Raw genomic sequence first — 22,032 nt, forward strand, 5'->3', positions numbered from 1 at the left:
TATTTCCAGCTAATACTAGTGCCCCCAAGTTAGAGAACCTTTGTATTTGTATTTGTAAAATTGTGTATTTCTGACAGTGTAATTTTTGCACCACTGTTGATGCAGTGCCAAATAGTTCTTGATTCTCTAATTATCTTAAATGAAACCCTGAAATCCAAGTCACCAGGATGTTGACTAAATAAAAACTTAATCTTAGCCATCATTGTCCTTCCTTGCCTCATTTTTCCTACTCTGGGAACTGGAGTTGTGTTAAAATTTCACAGCAAGTGTCCTCACACCAGCCTGAAATGATAGATGCCCAAGCTGCCTAGTGTCCTGATGATGGGTGATTTGGCTGCTATTGTGCCAGTCACTAGGAGCTTTGGGCCTAGGGGCTGGCCGTAGAGATGTACCCACACTACTGTTCTCCTTCTGGGACCTGCCAAAGCTTCCATGACATCCCAGTATTGGGGAATATATTTTCTTACCCTGAGGTCAGTCACTTTGGTTTCTAACCCTCCAAGTACTTCTCTTTGTCTCTACCCACCCCTGCCCTCTAGTAATTTTCCCCTCTGGAAGCCTTTATAAACACAATATTGACTTGTCTTTCTTGGAAGTAGAAGAGTTTTTCCTTTCTAACTCACCCTAAGACATGTTTTTATTTATTTGTTCTGACAGTTTTTCATAGTTCTTTGTTGCTTCTTGTAATGAAAGAGACCAGATGTTCTAGCTTTCTTATTATATTTTTCTCTCAGCTACAGAAATATGCTTTTTATTTCATTGTGATCCTTATGATAACATAATGTAGCAGGCATCAATATAAAGCAAGATTCTCAATGTTAAGTCCTGGGGGTTATAAATAGGCATCTTCAGACCTTGCCAGTCTAACCAGGTATCTAGGCAGGTGTTGACAGCAGCACTGCTTCGTAAATTATCTTCCTTTCAAATGCTGCTAACACTCTGTCAGTTTTTTGGTTCAGAGTGAGTCCTCCAGTTATTTACATCTTATTCTCTCCAGTGCTCCTTTAGTTATCGCAGGCAGAAGTATTTTTTTAAGTTTCTTTAGGTAAGAGAGACTTATGCTATCAGTTGCCAGCATTCCTTAGCCAGTCCCAAGGAAGGGTGGTCTGAAAGCTGGATTTCCAGGCATTATAAGGCATTGCCTATACTCCATCTCCCCTTCTCCTCTGTTTATAATATTATATTCCTAAAAGCCATCAGAGAGACGGACGATCAAGAGAAATCATCCAGAGAGTGTGAACTATGAGTCTAGAATTTTAAAAAGTTGACCCTGATACAAACAGCTTTTTCTCAGTCCTATTTTGAAATTTTGAATGATAGTTTTTATTCCTGTCCTACAATCTAAATGTCCATATCGCAGTAATTATCTGCTTTAATTATAAAAGAGACACCCCCCACCCCCAAATCGGGACTAAGTAAAACAATGAAAATGATTTTCTCTGACGAGAGAAGTTAGGTGATTTAGAACATTAATCTATGGGCAGAAAACAAGCTCTCTGTTACATATGGACTAGAGACTGTGCCTTCCTAGAAATCATAGAAAGCATCGGTTGCAGAATTGTTTACACAACTGCCCACCTTTCATCAGATTTAAGGTAAGTAGCTGTTTAAGCCTTGGGTAGAAAATCATTACCCATACCCTGATAAAGTTTTTGGTAAACAATGGAGATGCAGCCTCAGGGTCAACTGGTTCAGGACAGAAGGGCATTCTATAATACAAATACAAACAGGATCAAAGGCAGTTTCTCTAGTTATCACTATAAACATTTACTGACACATATCTGGCCACCACTGTTAGCATTATTAACATTTTTGAGATTTCTATATTAGGTACTGAAAGAAGTTTAAATTAAAAACAAGTGAACACTTCCATTTGAATAGAAGTAATAATAGAGATATTATTGTATAAAATTTAAAAAAGAAATGAACATATCCATCTGGTTATATAGAGATTTATATATCAAGGTGTTAATGGCAGAGTCAGTAAGTGAATAATTATTCATGTGATTAATTAAATAAGTATTCTATGTGCAACAGGGAATTATCTTATTCCCTTCAAGGTGTAGTCACTTCCAAATGTTGTAATGCAACTGAATATATTTATACATGTGAAACTTTATTTAACATTTTTTAGCACCCACCCCTGTTTTTTTTTTCAGGTATGGAATCTACTTCAGGGCCTTCAGTGTTAGTTCGAACACCCTTAATTGTTTTCTAAAGTTTCAGGCTCACAGAACCTTCTGGTGAGGCAAACTTAGAACATAAAGGAAGCCTTGTGGCTGGACAGGATGGGGCTTTCCAGATCAGAGGCGTGATGGGTAGTGGTGGGGGGCGGTGGCAGATGTCAAGGGTGGACCGCACAAAGCAGGGAATGTGTGCACCTAATTTAGGAGTTTCTCCTTCTGTCCTTTCCCTATATTCTACCCCTAGCATGGAAATATAAACTAAGGTTTCCCAAAGGTGTATTTGAAAATATGTGGTCTTTAGAGTCAAATCTTGATTCATCACCTGCTTGGCATATAATTTGGGGCAAGCCACTTAAAATTTTGAGACTCTCAATTTCCTTATTTGTAACATTATGTTATAAAATCATAAAATGGCATGAAATGAGCATATACCTTTCAGGGCTGTTGAAAGGATAATAAAAATATATTTAAAGCCCTCAGCACATATCCAATGCTCAATAGATGAAGATGTTACTGAAGGTTTCTTTTTTAAAATTTCAGCCTTGCTTTTCGTATGGATAAATTACCAACTTTGTTAAACAGTGTCTTCTTTATTTTTAATTTTCAGCTCAAAAGTGCTGTGTGACTTTGAAAAAGCCCTTAACGTTTATATGATTCCATTTCTTCACACGTGAAATAACAGGAATAATATCCTGAGTTACGGTAGAGCCCTGCAAAGCCATGACTCTAATAGGATGCTATTCATTTTGTTCATGATCATAATTACAGCAAAGTACAGGCAGACGCATCAATATGCTTCATAATACAGCGCAGTGCAGTCGTCAGAAGCGTGGACTCTGGCGCCAGACGATTTGTATTACTACTTGATTCCTCCACTTAACATGTTGAGTGACCCTGGGCAAGTCATTTAGCTGTTTTATGCCTCAGTTTCTTGGTTCTCTGGGCTTCCTTTGCATCATTTAATTTTCCAGCAGCATTAGAGAGAAAATCTTTTGTCCTTGAACTTCTATTGCTTCGTCCATTCTACTGGTACTCTACTTTCCAAATGGAATGAATAGTTTTAACGAAAATATGAAATTGTTTTACCACAAGCTAGCTAAATATCAACACTTCATTCTCTCACCCCAGTCAAACAAAAAATATGTTTCTACAGTGTCATTTCTTTTTCATTTATAGAGCTATAAATTATTATAACAAATGTTCAGTCAAAATTTGAGGCATTGTAAATGTTATTAAAATTATTAACACAGAGAAGATAGAATGAGGGCAATGTGTCCATTAATCAAAATACCCTCAGCATTGACTTTTCATGAGTGAACTTGAAGGTTCATGACATTCGAGTCTAGTACCTATACAAAGATTTCCGTTTTCATGGAAGGTTTGGAAGGTTTCTCTTCCAATGTTAAGGGTCTCTCCCAATGTGAAGGGGGAAAAAACATTCAGTCAGTATTTTTAACCTAATAATTAGATAGAAATTTGAACTTCATGGCTACTGCCTTCTTTTCTAATGCTGAGATCATATGATTTCTATATGTTCCTTGAGAAGTTTATTGGCTACTGAAAATGGCAGCATTTGAAATGATCTCTAGCAATATAACTAGTGTGGGTCAAGAAGGCTTTGGTTCAAGATGTTGAATTGTAAATGCTATAAAATATTTTTAATAAAATTTTAAAATCATGTAAATGTTAAAGCCTCCCTCCTCTTTAGCATATGTTTCCCTGCTATTCCATACCCTGGGGGTGAGTCCACCCTGGCACTTGGGATCCAGCTGCTAGTGAATATAGAGGGAGACAGAGTCTAGTCAAGGGCAGTGAGCTGCCCAGCTCAGGGGAGACTTGGTGTGCAAGGGGGGCTCCCCACCACCTTCAGTGCCTCTTATATTCATGACACTTGATCTTCATGACAAAATTTCTAGGTAGGTTCTACTCTAAAATTTTGTTTTTCTGACTCCATTACTTAACTGTTAATCATTTTATCCCTCTGATAATGGAACACAAGTAGAAAATTTTGATAAAAATGCAACTCCAATTAAGAGCAACTAATTACAGATTGGAGAAAATCTTTAAATGTATTATTATGTGGATAAGTTCACAATAATTAGGAAGATGTAGAGAAAAATCAATGCCTATATTACATGCAAAATTAATTTTAGCATCTTTTTCAAATGTACTCACATCATTCTTTTGTGCAGAATATATATGTATAGAGAAATAAAAGCAGGTGACATAATTAGCATGTTCTACTTTTGTAATAAATGTGTTTTCCAATAATAAGTATCAGAGCTCCAAGTAGGTGAGAATTTGTCACCTTTCCAAAAAATCATTTTTATATCTTATTCATAACATGATTACTGTATAATAATAGCTAATTGTCTTATTGTTTATAAGGTACATTTCAAACATAGGTTTATGGGGATTTTAGTAAGTATGAAAGAAATATCTTGAATTAAAACATTTTTATACCATCCATTAATTTCCAAAAAAAGAAGCACTCCTTTCAGAATCTAGGTAAATCTAACACAACATTTGGAACCCTAAACTGGATTTTTTCCTCATCAAAAAATATCTTCTCTTGCTAAGGAAACCACTGCTATCCTTAATAATAAAGGCCCGATTCTCCAGGTTGTCAGTGAATGGAGAGTCTCAGTTGGGGACTCATAGATCTAATTCTTCCCTGACTTCCTTGAGGCATGTTTACTTCCCTTTGGGAGATATGTTACATTAGCTGTTTGCTGTCATTGCCACGATGATGTCACAGGGCCTCTTGCTTTCATGATTTGCCAATAAAATACAGCCTTCCTGTTTATAGCCAATAGAACACCTGTTACATGGCTGGATTCTTAACAAAGACCCAGGGAAAACAAAGGACACAGCAGCAAGCAACTAAATCATCTGGTCATGAGTTACCACCTGCTCTCTAAGGTGACCCGCCTCAGTTACATTATGGCCCTTTCTCTGTCTCAATGTGGTTGGTGCCGTCTTAGGACTTATAACTTAGGAGACTCTTGCAGGACTTCCACGTTCCTGAAAGCTTAGATCCAAGTCTGAGAGCCAGAAAATAGTTTCTTTCTCCACTTCTTGAGAACCTTCTTCTGGGTTTATTTTCTTTTTAACACCTCATTCCAGGATGAAGGAACTGTCTCATTCCAGTATGAAAGACCAGGACAGAACTACCTCGGTATTCTCCAATGCTCCCAGCATTCACATAGGAAGAGTTCACAGGAGCAATAGGGAAGCAGTTCATTTGGATTTCTCCATAAACTGCCTTCCTTTAACTGGATCAGTGGAGCTATAGCAATGGGAAAAGAAAAAGAAAAAAAAACTAACTGCCCAGCTGCCCAGATAGGAATCATGAGACAAAATAAAGTAAAATGCCGACCAAATGGAGAATCTCATTGTGTTTTCTAGGCCTGACTCAGATGCTCAATATCTACATGACTTTAGGAGAGGCATCTTTTGTCTTAGGATGTCAGTGTCCTCAGTTGTAAAATTCCTGCAGTTTTTTCCGTATCTATAGTTATGGCATAATTCTTCAAAGTCAAAGATACCTAAATAATTGCAAGTTTTGCTTGATAGGGGTCCATCATATCCCTTTTTTTGTTAATTGTGAAAGAATAATTTAATTTATTTTTTATTTTTTCCCTCCACCTTTACTGAGGCATAATTGACAAATAAGAATTGTATATGTTTATGGTGCCTAATCTGCTGTTTTGTCATATGGAGACATTGTGAAGTAATTACCACAATCCAAGCTGATTAACCTATCAATCAACTCAGATAGTTATATATATTTTGTGTGGTAAGAGTATTTATTTATTTTTAAGATCTACTTTCTTAGCAAATTTCAAGTATACAATACAGTATCATTAAGTATAGTCATCACGCTGTGCATTATATCACCAGAATTTATTTATTCTGCCCAACTGAAATTTTGTACCCTTTTAGAAACATCTCATTTCCCACACTCCCCAGCCTCTGGCAACCACCATTCTACTCTCTGCTTCTGTGAATTTGACTTTTTAGATTCCATATATGAGAGATCATGCAGTACTTGCCTTTCTGTGCCTGCCTTATTTCATGTAGCATGAGGTCCTCCAGTTTCATCCATGTTGTCACAAATGACAAATTATTTTTCTTTCTTAAGGCTGAATAATATTCTGTTGTGTAGATACATTGTGTGTGTAATATATATATATATATATCTGTGTGTGTATACATACATATGTACATGCAACATACCACATTTTCTTTATCATTTCATTTGTCAATGAACACAGGTTGATTCCATACCTTGGCTGTTATGAATAATTCTTCAACAAACATGGGAGTGCAGATATCTCTGAGATATTTGCTTTGGATATGGTGGGGTTGCTGGATCATATGATAGTTCTATTTTTAATTTTCTGAGGAACCTCTATACTGTTTTCTATGACTGCAGCAATTTACATTCTATCCAACAGTATACAAGGGCCCTCTTTTCTCCACATCCTTGCCAACACGGGTTGTCTTTTGTCTTTTTGATAACAGCCATTCTAATAGGTGTGAAGTGATAACTAATTATGGTTTTGATTTCCACTGCCCTGATAATTAGTGATATTGAGTACCTTTTCATATATCTGATTTGTATGTCTTCTTTTGAGAAATGTTTATTCAGGTCATTTGCCTGTTTTTTCAATTGGATTATTTATCTTCTTACTGAGTTGTCTGAGTTCCTTACATATTTTTGATATTAACCCTTATCAAATGTACGAGTTATAAATATTTTCTCTCATTTTATAGCTTGTCTCTTTACTCTACTGATTTTTTGTTTGTTTGTTTTATTTTTGTTTGTTTGTTTGTTTTTTGCTGTGCAGAAACTCTTTAGTTTGATATGATCCCATTTGTCTATTTTGCTTCTGTTGCCTGTGCTTTGGGGCTCATATTCCAAAAAAACCATTGTGCAGATCAGTGTTGGAAAGCTCTTTTCCTATGTTCCTATCTAATAGTTTTACAGTTTCAGGTCTCACATGTAAGTTTTTAACCTATTTTGAGTTGATTTTTGTATACACTGTGAAATAAGGGTCTAATTTTATTTTCTGCCTGTGGACATCCAGTTTTCTGTGTCCATCATATCTTTAAATGAGAAATTAGTGCAGGATTCAGGTTAGGAGAGGACATTGTAAGATATGTGAAAACTTATTAAATTGTTTAATTGATAAATGATAGATGAAAAGTAGTGGTTTTCTCACATAATTTATTTTATCAGGATTAAGAATTTCACATCTGATTGTATTGCAAAAACCACATATAAACAGTATGTAAAGGCAATCCTTTCAATGTAAGGACTTTTACTGAGGTATTAAACAAAAATTTTGGCTCTAGATCCCAGGTCCTAGGATCTGGGTTAGAATCTGTTCCAGTTTGCTATTGCTTTGTTTTGATAAAACTCTTAAAGTTAGCATAATTTGTATGTGGTATTTCCACCATCTTAGCTTTTAAAACCCAAGTTTCTATCCTTCTTTAGACTTGACCTAAGAAAATGATAGAATATTGGCCACCTACTGGATGATATTGATACTGTGATACAGTAATACTAAATTTCTTTAAGCCTCTATTTCCTTATCTGTGGACTGAAAATAATTTTACCCACTAAGACATTGCTCCATAATTAGTTTATTTTTCTCCAAAAAAAGTGATGAAGAAGGCAGGTAATAAACTTCTGATGTCATATAGGTTCTTTTCATTCTCTTGTCCATTTTAGCCTAATTTGGGGCCACGTAAATCAGGAAAGAAATGTTCGAGACCAAAGCAGGCGGTGAGTGGTTTTATCATCAAAAGAGCCTCATTTAGCTGTCGGCTGATCCCTTTACATGCATTCATCTGCTTAGAATATTGTTGATCACAACAATTAGAAGTTTGGTAAGAGGCTGAAAACTAGTTTGGGGTAATATATATTTTCATTAGAAAAAAACAGGGCTCCACGTTTAGCTTTCTTCCCTACCGTGGCCCTTCCTCCCCAGTAAAATTGCTCTTCTTTTTGTTTTCTTCTCTGCAGCCAGTTAACAACATTTATTGATTCCCTGTTGTGGGTAGAGATGTTTATTACCTCCACTACTGCCTGTGCCCAATTGTTCATTCCTAGTCTTCCCTGCTCTCACAAGATGTCACACAGGCCTCTTCAGAACAGATTGTTTACCATTATATGGATTTTTTTTTTTTTTAATGGGAAATGTCATGGGGCATGTGGAGGAAGGTAGTTATCAGAAGATATATTGTAAGAACCACGATTTAGCCAGTTTTAAAGGTTATGCAGCAGTAAACGCTGTATATAAATGCTTATGAATTCAATTTTTATGCATCATTCCTCTATCCTTTGCTTTACGAATAGATGTTGGTATGAGCTGATGGGCATACTTGACTAGCAGTTAAAGCCATGGCATTCATTTAAAAATCAATGTAATGCCAAATTCATAAAATTTAGGGTAGATAATCATATAACAGCAATTCTGCAGATCCTCGGTTTACATGTTATTTCACATCCAATATTTGATTGGAATATCATTTAACAGGTAAGGAAATCTAAACAGAGAGAGAAGTGATTTGTCCAAGGTTGCTCAGTTGGTGAGTCCTAGAGTCCAGTTGACTCCCATTCCAGGGCTTTTTCCACCATTTGCTGCTGATTCTTGGTGGTACTTAGGTTTTCCTTATTTCTCCAATTCTTCATGTCAAAATTTGCAATGGCAGAGAACAGAAAAATGAATAAGAAAAATATATATTAGTGCAAATTTATACTAGTGTTAAGAAAGTTCTGCATATGCAGATTTTGTGTCCTTAAAAAATAGACTGACATTCTTATTTTTATGCAATATGTTTTATTATAGACTTATAGAATTAAAATCCTGCCTTATGTTTGAATATAGTTCCTTAAAAGTGTTCTGTCAACATAGTTGAAGTTCAACTTATGAAAACAAGGTTACATATTACTACAAACTTGTTTTCACTGCTATAATGTACTGTTTTCTAGTTTATATAATGTGAAAATTATGTGGATATAGTGAGCAACAAGTATCCAAATAAGAATTTTTTAAAAACTACTAAAACTATAAAATGTAAAACGTGAATAATGATAAACATGCCTCTTTACAGCAAATAAGTGATTTGTGAATTGCAACATGGAAGCAATGACCGTTCTCTTCTATTATTAACTTTTAATGATTTTTTTTATATTGCAAGATGTTTATCAAATAGACTACAATGGGTTTTTTGGATAAACGGCACATATGTTTTGGTAAATAATTAGAATGTCATTTAGAACTTATCCTGTATAAATGAAACTGGCATTTATGAGAATATCAGTATCAAATTGCATCTAAATGTTTTATTGAGATACATGTTAGTCCCTGTTCTAGAAATAAAAATAAGCATGGTTACAAAATTTGCATAAATGTGGACCAACAGCACACTGAAAGTTGGTATATGGATTAAAACATCCAACAGAATTTATTACAAATAATTGAAAATATAAGTATACCCTCACCCTTCATCCCATAAGGAGATGTTTTAAAACTAATGTAGGCCAGTTTTTTCCACCTAAAAACAATGTTTTCAATAAGAATAGACTTTTTGACTCAATAATCCTTTTTTCTAGAAATCTTGTTCTAAAAGATTTTGCAAAAGAAGTTTACAGAAGAACAAAAATGTTCTTAGTAGTATAATAGTATAATTTTACTGCAAAAACTGGAAACAATTAAAGTTGTGCCCCCAAATAGGGAAGTATATAGACAAACTGTTTCATATTAGTTCAAAAAAATATTATGTAGGCATTGAAAATTACAAGTATAATGATCATTTTATTTTTCTGTCTTATATTCTACAAAATATTTTACCATATCTCATTTGAATATTATGGATACGAGAAAAAAATGCTTATAAAATATTCTGAGGGAAATAGTAAATCAAAAATGTGTGTGTGAACTATGACATAACCACATAAAACTACACATGGAAAAAGACTGAAATACTTACATATACATTTATACATACATATATGTATATAAATATTGAGGGAAAGTGAGCTGAGGTGCCAGGTACCGTTCAAGCTTTATTAAAGGAAGAAAAAGCAGCCTGGGACTGCCCTGAAAATGGGGGACAGCACCTCACATAGGGCAGTGGGAGCTTATATTGGTATGTTGGCCCAAGAGCTAGGTGATGTAATTCCGGGGTGGGGATTGAGTTAGGTCATGGGAATGGAGAGTTCTGCGCATGCGGAAATGTCAAAAGTTTCATTTTCCCCGAAGCCACGAGGCTTCTTATAAAAGAGAACAGGGCAGGGGAGGGGAGGAGGTGGGCAACGCCATTTTGTACTTGGGCTTGTCTAAAATGGCACTGGTTATGTTGCAGATCTGTTAAATATATAGATGATATACATACTGTACAGGTGATGAGGCTGTAGATACAATTTTCTTTAATATTTGTCCTCATAGTAAATTCTGACAGTTTGAACAAGAGACATGGTGTGATTATTCCTCTGAATAGATTAAACTAAAAAATATTGTTGTCTTTTTTCACGATAGAATATAATCCATAAAACAAATCTTTTAGTATTATTTTTATATGAGTTCACAAATTATGAGTTTTACAGTTATTTTTTATCAATCAAGATGAAATTTAGTGGAATGTTAGCTCACTCCATAAAAATAAAATTTAAGTATATTCAAACTTTATTCGACTTCCAAAAATAACTGGAATTATAATATAATCTCAATTAAAGAGTAGGAATTAAGCAAACACACATTTGTTTAGTTACAGGCCCAACCGAAGATATAACATAAGTAATAGTATTTACTGTTTTTCTTAAGAGAGGTTATTGGAGTCTGTTGTTTTGAAAATATGACCTTTTTATGTTTTTGAACCTCTAGCTCAATAAAATCTGAAGGGCATAGTGAGCTCCCAATTTCATTTGTGTTGGTTTTCTGTTTAAAGAGCAAATCTCATCCCTTTGAAATACAAGGGTACTTCAAAAAGTTCATGGAAATGGAATTAAAAGAATACGAATCTTTCCATGAACTTTTTGAAGACCCCTCTTATTGCCTTGCTCAGCTAATGGAGCTTTTTCTCCATAGAAGTATGTTAGAAAATTTTATTTCAGTTCAAAAAAGAAACACATGGCTATAACTTAACTATTGAAAAGCCAAATGCCCAATTTGTGTGGGTTTGGTCTTGCTACTTATCCAGTCCCTCAGATGTTATTTCAACAAACAAACAAACAAACAAACAAACCAGTAGCAGGCAAATAATTTTTCAGCGGAGTTCACATATTCTGACTTGGCTCAAGACTTTCGGCTCAAGACTTCTGTTCCCGGGAAATATATACATTAAGGACCTGAGTCTGACATTTAATTAATAGGTTGATGTTTGTTTATTTTTTTGTAATCCTGAGTTCTCTACCAGCTGGCTCCTGGCTATGTCAGGAAGATATATGGAACACAAACAAAAGTGCCACTAAGGCTCAGGAAACACAGTAATGTAATCTCTCTCCTATGCTCCCCCCTCACACCCAAACAAATTTATGTTGCATTACAGGGAGTGCTCTCTGAAATATGTGCTAAAGCAACATCATTTTTAAAAAGACAGTAGACTTTCTTGGTCATAAAGGTACTATTAGTTCACCATTCCCCTTTTTGAAATAAGCAGTTACCCCAAGACTATAATTATGTATTCATGAATATATATTATGCTATTTATATTTGTACCATATTCATTCTTTCTATATTTGGGTTTCACATTCACACACGCACACACACACATCTGTCATTTTTTCTATATCTCTTTTTTATATTCTAAAAATCAGTGAAGCCCAAACTGCTCTGTATTTTCCTTATATTATAATACTGCAGTATCTGGAATTTTGTTATGTGTACCCATGAATATTTTTAATGCAGATAGCAAGAATAATGGTAATAACATGTCTGAAGGCTGAATTTTTCCAGTTTCAGAGATTAGAAGCATGACAGTTAGCTTTGTCAAAAATACATTTTCAAAAATGACACCCACATCATGAACTGACTTACCATTTTTTCTTCCTTTCCTTCTTTTTACCACATTGTAGTAATGGTCATTGCAGAACATTTAGAAAACACAAAGATCAAGAAGAAAATAAAATTGTTATAATCTCACTACCTAGAGATAAAAACTATTAACATTGTAATGCATATTTTTCAAATTTTTTATTCTATTAAATATTTATTACAAAATTCAGATCACATCACACCCATTATTTTTTAATATGCTTTACTCAGCAATGTATCATAAAATTTCTTTAAAAAACCCTAGCATAGTCCTCTAATTTCAGTCACGATTGTACCATGACATGTGGATGTATGTTAAGTCATTTAAGAAGTAAGGGTGTCAACACTGGTGTTTTTGGAAGTTTTCCCCTTAAGGATTCACTTGGTGGAAAACAGGAGCGGCCACGTTCCCATGTGTCCCAGGCTTCCTAAGGGAGTCCTGAACGCAGCACTCTGGTGGAGCAGCAGAGGACGCTGTCATCACCCAGTCCGGCTCCCAGGTGCTGCATAGCCCTTCCCGTGAGCCGCCCAACCATAAAGTCTTATGCTGGGAGGGGACCAATTATACCACAAGGCTGTGTCTTTACAAAGATCTCAAATATGCCCAATGATCCTGACTGTACATTTTAAAATCACCTTAGATGTCCAAGAATTCCTTCCCTTGTGTTCACAAAGGGAAATCTTCAGGGTTTTTTTCTTTCTTTTCCTAGGTTTTTCTTTTCTAAAATGACTTACATATATTTAGAAAAGCTTTGAGTAAAACCAAGACAGTGGTTCTTCATATCTTAGGGTAGAGAAGGTGTTTTGAGATACATGTTTTGCACCTAGAGAAAAAATGGCCAACCAGTAAAAATCAAAATTATGTTTAAAAATACAGTAAATTGTGACTGCTCAGGAAGTGTTCAGTTTCATGGTTTTAACTCTTACAGCTGGGACTGAGTCTTAAAGAGTAGAATAGAAACATATACTATACCGGGCTTCAGTTCAGACTCTACCTCTAGCTTTCCAATAAAATTGGTACAAAGAACCTGGTATTTTATTAACATCCTCAGACCCAAGGGAATGAAAATTTTGACTCCTATTCTATACTCCGAACTACAGTTGAAAAAACATCTTCTGCTACGTTTCAGATGAAACGATTGCCTTGCTTCCTTGTCAGCATTCCTAAGAATCTGATAATTTAAGCAAATTAAAAAATAATAGCAATAACCCATTTGGCAAATGTTGAAAACAGACCTCTGAACTTGCTTATTCAATTTGAGGACAGGCAGGAAGACCCAATTAAAAAAAACAAGTATTGATGTGAATTAACAAAAATTGTTTTTCTTCCCTGCATCCTGCAACAAGTTCATTGTCAAAAAAAGTCAAAATGTATTTTTCTGAAAATCTCTGGATTCTTTACAAAAGTTTGCTTGCCTAGTAAATACCCTCAAGTAGTTTTCTTACCTTCCCTATTCCCACAAGGTAAAAACCAATCTTTATTTTCTTTCTCTTTCTAATAAAGTTATAAGTTAACTAATTTATTCAGAATTGGGGCTCTAGGCCATACAAACCTTGATTATAACTCTGTCTTCACCACTCACCCATTAACAGTGTGCAAGCTAATTATTCTCTTCTATGAAATGGGGAAAATAACAACTATCTCATAGGATTATTATGAGAATTAACTGAGATAATAGTCCTAACATTCCCAGCTCCGTGTGTCTCATAAGACAGGTGGTCACATTGTTAGTTCCTCACAGTTCCCCCCTCCCTGACAACCTAACCTCTAAAAAATGCATAAGTAATTGTAGGAACATTAGCATGAATGTGCAGATGCATTTGTTACTGAATTAACTCAGCAGTGAACTTGGCATTCCATCCCCAACCTTTCCCCTTCATTAATCTCCTTCTCCAACCCCCACCCTACCGCCCCAAGTACAGGAGTACAGCAGGCCACCAGGCAAACTGTGAAACCAGCAACCAGCACGTGAACATTTTCTGCCAGAGTTTCAACCAGACTGGTTCTGCCTCAAAGACTAGACAGAGCTCACGTTGCTAACAATTAAGTGACTCTGGCCATGTGGTGGCAGCCATCAAGATCTGTCACAAAGAGGACAGCAGTTCAATAAAATCTTCAACTCTATTTATAGCCCACTTGGAACAAGCACTTTCCTGTGAAGCCCAAGGAATTCTCCTCGAGAACACAGAAAATAATTCACTAGTCTCAGCACTAACTAGGGCAACTGGAGGGAGGAAAAATGCAGTAAGTATGTTTTTTCCAGCGCTTTACAATATACAAAGCACTTTGTCCTACACATTGTTCGTTTCACCCTCACACCACCAGCCCAGGAAGTAGACAAAGCAGGGCTAGCAGCAAATCCCTGTTTCATAGATTTCAGAACTCATGCCTAAGGGGTTAAATAAATGGTGGTGGCTGGAGAAGAAGGGAAACAAAAGTAGCTAAAGAGTGAGAATAACTTCTTGTTCATGCAGTCAATCTAAAATTCAGTAAACATGCAAGGGAGGGGAGGAGAAGTGGTGGACTAAGGGGTACAAAACTATGCCATCTACCCTAAGTGAATCATTGTGCAGTATATGCATGCATAGAAACAACACACTGTACCCCACAAATATGTACAAGTAAATTGTTAAAATTTTAAAATAAACTGGAAAAAAAAATAAAATTCAGTAAATAATTATTTACCTATAAGAAAAAATATACAACAAAGAAAAATGTTTTGTAAGGTACCTGCAACCTGAAAAATTGTCACCACTTCTAAGAACATCAAAATATGAGAAATAAAAACGTAGAGAGTCACTACAGGAAAACACTTATAAACATGTTTTGATCTGTCTATAATACACACATGCAGAGTGATTATATTTTATGCAAGAAATGCTTTCTTGAAGACCCCCAAATTCAAATGTACATAAGTCAAGACTAATCTTGAACAGGATGGTAGAAATTTTTATGAGAAATTTTAATTGATTCTGCCAATCAGCTCTGAAATAAATACTTAACTATTTTTTAAAATATGGGAGTTGTTTGCATATTTCCAGTATATGCACAAAGCATAAGTCTTCTTAATATGAGTTATTTTATGGAACAGAATTTATTTTGCTCTTAAAAGAATTATTTTGATTTTGGCAAATACTTTAATTTTCTAAGACCCTTCTTTGGGGCTTGTTACCTGGAAAAGGTAAGCAAAAACTTTTTGGATAGCTGTGCTGAAGTCAGCGTGTGTGTGTGTGTGTGTGTGTGTGTGTGTGTGTGTGTGTGTGTGTGTGTGTGAGAGAGAGAGAGAGAGAGAGAGAGAGAAGGAGGGAGGGAGGAGACAGAGAGGGATTATCGCTTGAAGAATGCCCCTGGGTTAGCTGATTGGCTCCATGCCATTTTGGGATTCTCAGATTTACTGCTTCTCTGACCTCCTATTGTTCCAGTTCTGATTTACGGAGTTAAGAATCTCTTGAAAAACAAGGTGTCTGGAGTTCAGGGTCTTTCCTCGACAGCCTCTCCTCTTTCTCATACGCTCCTTTTGCTTGTGTTCACCTTGTGGTGACCTTGCAGGACTCAGCGTTTTTACCTGAACTCAGTAGTGGGGAGCCCACTAATGCCGGGGGGAGAGTTGGTAGTTTCCATTCCTGGGTGATGGAGTCATGGGAGAAACTGCAGTGAGCAGAGTAGGACCTGTGTCAGGCTCGAATGTGCTTTAAGCGGCTCAGGACAGAGCAGCTGCTCTGTCTCCCAGCCTGCAAGTGCAGCCTGCGTTTGTCACTGACCACTGAAGTGTGTGTTTGTGCAAGGTGAGAGCTGGGTGCTTTATCCTTAATTTGGAGACAAATTGTCAGGTATTGCTGTTGATTGTGTTTGATAATTTGGGGATATTTACATCACCACAAATTCAGGACCTAGAGTGTGCGTGGTTTTATTTATATACCCTTGTTTTCTGTCACGATCCATTCAGCTCTCCACAATGTCTAAACTATGGCAACAGATTGGACATAGTGCTGTTCTTCCATGCTGAAATGTGATCGTTATAGTGCTGTTTTCTTGGATTCTTTTATTACTTGCTGCTGCCAAATTATATAGCTGTTCATATACAGAATTCCAGTGTTAATTTTGAGGCATAGGAAAACTGCTTCAGATATAAATCTCAATTGCTATTTTTTGAGTGTTTGCTTCACCCACGTTTTAGTGGTTGAAACTTTCAAAAGAGTAGAGTGCCTTGGGGTCTGATCTGATGATAAAAGTAATGTGGGAGTTCGCTGGGTTTGCTTATCAAAATGAAAACTTCTACTTGGCCATTTACATGTGTGTGTGATTTTAAAAATACTGTTTGAGAACCAAAAGAAACCAAATAATACTTGCTATCTTTTGATGTACTTCTAATGAACTTAATCAATCTATAAAGCTTTTGTTATCGGCATATTTGAATTTTGTAACTTCACATTCTTCATACACAAGGACACTACAACTACTGTGTGAGCTTGTAAAAGTATGTCAGAACATAGAATATGTATTTTCTATTAGTATGTATAATAGGAACCAAAATCATGCTCTTCGGTGAACCGACGGGCCTTAATCCTGATTCAGTTTTGAGTGTTAGCTGCTTAAGTGAACCTATAAAATATATAACGAAGATAAATTGGTTTGTTGTATCGATATTGCAAAAGTAGGATAAGAAAAAGTTAGAAAAGCTATCAAATTTTTAAATGAGGAAAAACATAAAACATTAAAAAGGCGAATAATTATGAGGGAATACCAAAGAGTACTCCAACTGCTCTAGTTTCTATGTCTAATGAAAGAATAATAGCATGCTTAAGGAAATTCACAGTCAGCAGAAATGAAGCCAAGAGCAAAAATTCTTAATGAAACATGTTGTCAACCTGTGGAATGTACTTGTCTGTCTCAATTAAGTTAAATTCTGTTGCCAAGATTAATAACATTAGAAGAAAAAAAATTAAATTTTAAAATTTTACTTAAAATCAGTCTCCACTTCGGTAGGCTTTGAAAACTAATAAAGTAAAATAAGTTTTACTAAAATGCAATGAACATTAAAATTATTCAAACAATTAACAAATAACATACAATATCAAAATCATCCATCCCACTTTTGAAGTACGTCAGTCTGGAAATAAGATTCTAATAGTCAAGAATGTCACCTGTTTCTGCATGCACACAGACTGCTAAGTTCCTGAACAGTCTCTTCACGGTTTCTTGCTTTCAGCCTGTGTGAGAACGCTGTGGAATGGCGAGCAAGAAACACCTGACTGTCATGCTTTCTATGAGAGTTAAGAATGATAGTTTCATTTAACTTGAGGTGTACAAAGAAAATTGATGATTGGCATTTCCATATTGGAATCTGTACTACACTGGATTTTCCACTGCCATTATCTAAAATTTGGCTACTTCTTTAAAAGTGTTTAATGTGACTTTACCACCATGATTGAAAAGATGTGCAGGAGGGCCTCTTATCACTTTTATAAACACAAGAGTGTCCATATCTCCATGATGATTATAGCTCAGTGTGTTCACATGTGGTACCCATGTGTACCCCTAGTCATCTTCCATGTGAGAAAACTAGAAAGTCAGTCAGCTATCTGATGAGCCACAAGCCGTGTAAACAGCCAAGAAAAACCTTGAATAGTGTCTGTGTTTATTCTTTAGATAACTAGCTTACTTCACCATGCACAGAGGTTTAAAAGGTTTAGGGATTATAGGTACTGACCTCAAAGCACATGCCAGTCTGTTCAAACACATTTACTTCTGTGCAATTAAACTCTCCTAGTTAAGGGAAAAGACTAGCCTTTATTTATATATTTCACAAGTATCTCTAATTTTCTAAAATACTTAAACTTCTGAACACATTTTGTTCTTGCTTCCTCTCTTCCTTCTTTCAGCTTTATAAATTTATTGTAGACTTTTACTAAGTCCTTAATTTACTGAACCTTCTTTCTCTATACCTTGAACAAAAAAGCAGTTACGATTTATCTCCTGGGATTGGGGAAAGCCCTACCTCTCCTGAGATCAAGCCATCACTGCCTACTGTTTGAACAGGAAAATGGGGTTGTTAGTGGGAAAGAATGGGATAAGTGGCTGGTGTCTATTGTGCTAGCACTTCCGCTAGTCATGTTTTTTTATTCATCTAGTCTGTAGCTAAGCTTGAAAACCTACATCAGTAATTGTTTACACATACTGACATAGTTACACTTTCACAAAGACTTTTGGTAAACTAAAATTAAATATGATTTCTAGTATATGGGGGTGCTAAAAGCACTGTGAGTAGTTTTTATGTCTCTTTATCTTAGCCACTAAGTTCTATTCTGCCTACATACTCTTCCCAAAGTAGTAGAAATTCAGATAACACAACTTTTAACAATTACTTCTAGATTCCTTAAAGTAGGCCTAGGTTGTTTGGAGAGACGAAACATGAAAGGTAGGGTGTGTGATATGACTGTTCCTCTGGGAAATGTTCCCTGAGGCCAGTGGGCTCCTTAGTGGCCCCTTGGGCTGCAAGGACTTGGTCGTGGGAGTAGGAGCAGGGGGAAGCAGGTGGTTCTCCATGGAAGACAGGAACTATAAACATTTCCTGCAAGTCTGCTCAAGACGTCTGCCTCATTTATCTTGATTCCAGTGTGTCTTCTAAGGAAATAGAGTGGATAGAGTCTGTTTGCTAGAAGATAGGCCTAGATAGTGACTTCCTGTTGTCTTTGGCCACCATAGGAGATATGCGCGAAAGTAATTATCTCAAATTCATATTATTACAACCAATACACTTCTGTTTTTAGACATTTAAGTTATTTCTACTAGAGAAGACTTTAAACTTGATCCCGATGTCTACCCACATTCCCCTTAATAGGTGCATCCCACCATAAACAACAAATGATTTTTTTAAAAAACTAGTAACCAATTGAATATAAACTCTACATTTTAATAGACAAAAAATTCTCATTGATATATAATTCAAATAATCTTCAAGACAATGTAATTATAACTTCCAAATATTTCTGATGGGCAAAGGAACCATCAATAGGGAATTATTGCAAAGTTTCCTGTTGTAGGCAAACTGGACCTTAAGGAGTTTCTAAGAATTTTACCCCAATATATTAAAATCAATAAGAAAGACACTTTTATATGCTGTCTTCTGATGAATATTTTAAAAATCAGCATACTTTGAATATTGTAATGATAAAGTACAGCACAAACTGGAGGCTGTTTCTTCTCCAACTCTTTATTCTGTTTTAGAATGGGGTTTCTTTTGATCACTCTCATTGGGACACATCAATGAGTTAAGAGGGATTATTCTGTTGCAATAAAGAAGTGTCTCCTTTTCTTCATAAGTTCATGCAAGAATTATATTTTAAAATGTAGGTTTTATTGTTATTCAGGCATGATAAGGCCAACAAATCAGGAGATGATTGCCATTGAAAACAGAATTTGTCATTCCGAAGCTCCTAAGAAGATGGGGGCACACCACACCATGCAGAGGCCACACAGGATAGCACTGGGGTCAGTCAGGAAGCAGAAGGAGAACAGGAATCATGGGTAAAAGTGTTTTATGGTTTTCACCAGAAGGACAGAGAAGGCAGGGTAAGCAGGCTCAGGATTAACTAGTTTGTATAATTTCAGTGTTCTGGCGTGTAAGGGCTGTCCCTAATTGTCTGGTGTTTGGCCCTGGGGTGATTAGAGCAGATGGTTAGTGGCCCACAGAGAGAGAGCCTGATAGAAGAGATAGTTGGTGTCTGGGATCTGTATTGATTGTTTTGCATAGGAAAGGCCAGCTCCTTGGCAAGTCTCTATAGGTGTTGGCTAGCCCTGTGAGGGGCCCTCTTTCCAGGGCCACAAGGTTCCAGATGTCAAAGCATCAGAAATACAGAAAATAAAAAGGCATGATTAATACAGATTAGCACACCCAAACAGGAATAGACTACTATGACGTTCACCTGGTTAGTCCATTATGAACAACAATCTCTTGACACCAAATGTACCCCATCGATTCAGGTACTTTTCTTAGTAAACTCCAGAAAGGATTTTTCATTTGGTTTTTTTTTTTTTTTTAATGCAATACTTTAAGCCAACAAAAGGATTGAAAAGAAATGAATCCTCTTAACTGAATGAATTTGTTGCATTTTCTTGCCTTATACACCTATGTATTATTTGATTTAGAGTCTGACAATAAATGCTTCCACATTAGGGTCCTAGTAAAACCCTTAATTAGGCTGGAATTGTTAAGTGGATTATTTTTGCAGGTTCACCATTCACCTTTGGTTGGAATCATCTTCTGGCACATACTAGTTACTCAATAAATAATTGCTAAATTAACAGATAAAGAGTAAGTCAACCAAACTTATTGGCAGAATTTTCTACAGATTCCCTAAGAGCCTTTTACCTCGTTTACAGTTTTATTTTCATAATGAAGAAATTCAGAAAAAGAGAGTAAAATGTGTTGATTATTTTACTCAAACAAATATCTTATCACTTAAAAGAATCCGTGACTGGCCATGCTTTTATAAGCAAACATAGAATGTGGCAAGGGACATACATAAATTCAGTTTTTAGCTGAACTGGCAAAACTGTCATTCATAATGTCTCTGCTTCTGATGCAACAATGTGCACAGGTATCAAAGAACTTTTAAACAGTTGAATGTGATAATTAATTTAAAAATTAGAAAAGGTTAACATCTGTTGAAAATAGCCTATAACCAAAGAAGAAAAGACCTCAAAAACATGGTTTTTTTCCTTGTATTTCCCCTTCTCATTTTTTAAACATATAAGAAAGGAGATAGCATACATGTGGTTTTTCAATGGAAATGCAATTTTTTTAGTTCTCTTTAGTTCTCTATTCCAGTTATTGGAATTTCCTACTGGAATTTAAGGTGTAATAAATGTGGAACTTCAAACAGAGGAGGAAGGATGAGTGAGTCAGTAAGAGGTATTGGGTATTAGTACAATTAGATAGCCACTTAGTAAAAAAAAAAAAAAAAAAAAAAGGTTTATCACTTATACCAAAATAAAATAAATTCTAAAAGAGTCCAAGATTTAGATTTAAAATAAAATATGAAATTATTGCATGCTAGAAGGTGGCTTTGGTGTGCTTACTTGCACAGGGCAGATGCTATATCACCATGTCACTAAGCAGCCACAGTAGGGGTGGAAATGGCATCCTGCTGTTAAGAGGTACCAGGCGGTAACAATCATGGAAGTTACCCTATGGAAACAGAAGGGAGGTATCAGAAGTGAGCCTTTCTTTGTAGCAGCTACCCCAGTATCCCCTGTGTCTTTCAGGCCCCCAAGCTCCTATGAGGAAGAAGGTGAAGAAGATAGAAATGTATATCACTAATTTCTTTAATTCCAAAGCTGATGCCTATGTTTTACGCGGAGGCCAGACAAGTGTTAGGAAAAAATTATAGACTGATTTCTTGCTCATAACTTTCCTGATTCCTAAATCTGACACTTGACTGAGGCCCTAAAGTGGCATCACTCTTTCTGGTATCCGCAGGTTTCTGTTACGTGATTCCCATCAGTGTGACAATCGGGCGAGACACTGTCAGCTGTGCACTGGCTCTCCTGAGTTGTTATCAGACTAGACTGCACCAATTCCAAAAACTATCAAGGGGTGTATGCCGGCTGGGGAGCAGAAGGGCTTCAGCTGGAAAGAAAGGTTTTTTCTTTATGGTCTGTGGATCATTTCTTCTTTTCACTTCCTATTCCTCTGGTTCATTTCTTTATCCTGGAATTCCTGCCCTCTCATAACCTCCTGTACTATCTCACATCGTCCTCTGACCTGGATAAAAGAAATGCTTATGTCATTCACGCT

General features: G+C 36.0%; 1 protein-coding gene across 5 annotated transcripts in view; it reads left to right on the forward strand.

Annotated features, from left to right (window-relative positions):
• Window positions 1–22,032, forward strand: part of ARHGAP24 (Rho GTPase activating protein 24) — a 710,372-nt gene that overhangs the window by 544,033 nt on the left and 144,307 nt on the right. The window contains exon 1 of one of the 5 annotated variants that reach the window (XM_063107676.1): window positions 15,909–16,018. The exons of 3 other annotated variants lie outside the window; for them this stretch is intronic. The gene's annotated coding sequence lies outside the window, so the exon portion shown is untranslated. Of the gene's footprint in view, window positions 1–15,908; window positions 16,019–22,032 lie in introns of those variants that run through there. One more of the 5 variants, XM_063107677.1, reaches the window with a different exon arrangement.

This window comes from Cynocephalus volans, chromosome 9 (genome assembly GCF_027409185.1).
Source record: "Cynocephalus volans isolate mCynVol1 chromosome 9, mCynVol1.pri, whole genome shotgun sequence".
NCBI classification, from domain to species: Eukaryota; Metazoa; Chordata; class Mammalia; order Dermoptera; family Cynocephalidae; genus Cynocephalus; species Cynocephalus volans.